Raw genomic sequence first — 571 nt, 5'->3', positions numbered from 1 at the left:
CGTCTTCAGAGCATCAATATCAATTCCAACATGTCGGCCCCTGACATCATAGTTTTTAGAGCTAAACTCACCTGAACGAAATTTGCTGAATCGTCGTCGACACTTACGAACGTTCAAAACATTTTCATAAACTTCTTTGATATTCTTTGTGGCTACAGAGGCGTTGTTTCACCACATAATTCTGCCCATAATTGGATCTAATCTCGATATTTGCCGATGATTCTTTTCAGTTATGTTGCATTATTGTGATATATTACTGTTGCAATCAGGAAACACTGAAAAGGTTTTGAAATAAATTTTAGAGTTGATTTAATATCAGGGACAGCGAGAACGTAATCATTTTAGAATCTAATTATGTAAATCCTAATATAATCCAATGTAACCATACATTTTTAACTGTCGCGATTTTATGTAAATCCTAATATAATCCAGTTTTATTTGTTTTTTTTCAATAAATTGTGTGAGTTAGTTTCCTCTTGAACTGGAAGGATTGGTGGTCGTTTTTAGTATCCTGACTTTGCATACAAGCCATAGTCTAATAATAAATAAATATTATTTTATTAAATAGACA

The sequence above is a fragment of the Limulus polyphemus genome, unplaced genomic scaffold, assembly GCF_000517525.1.
Source record: "Limulus polyphemus unplaced genomic scaffold, Limulus_polyphemus-2.1.2 Scaffold1723, whole genome shotgun sequence".
Classification (NCBI taxonomy): domain Eukaryota; kingdom Metazoa; phylum Arthropoda; class Merostomata; order Xiphosura; family Limulidae; genus Limulus; species Limulus polyphemus.
This window is presented reverse-complemented; position numbering follows the sequence as displayed.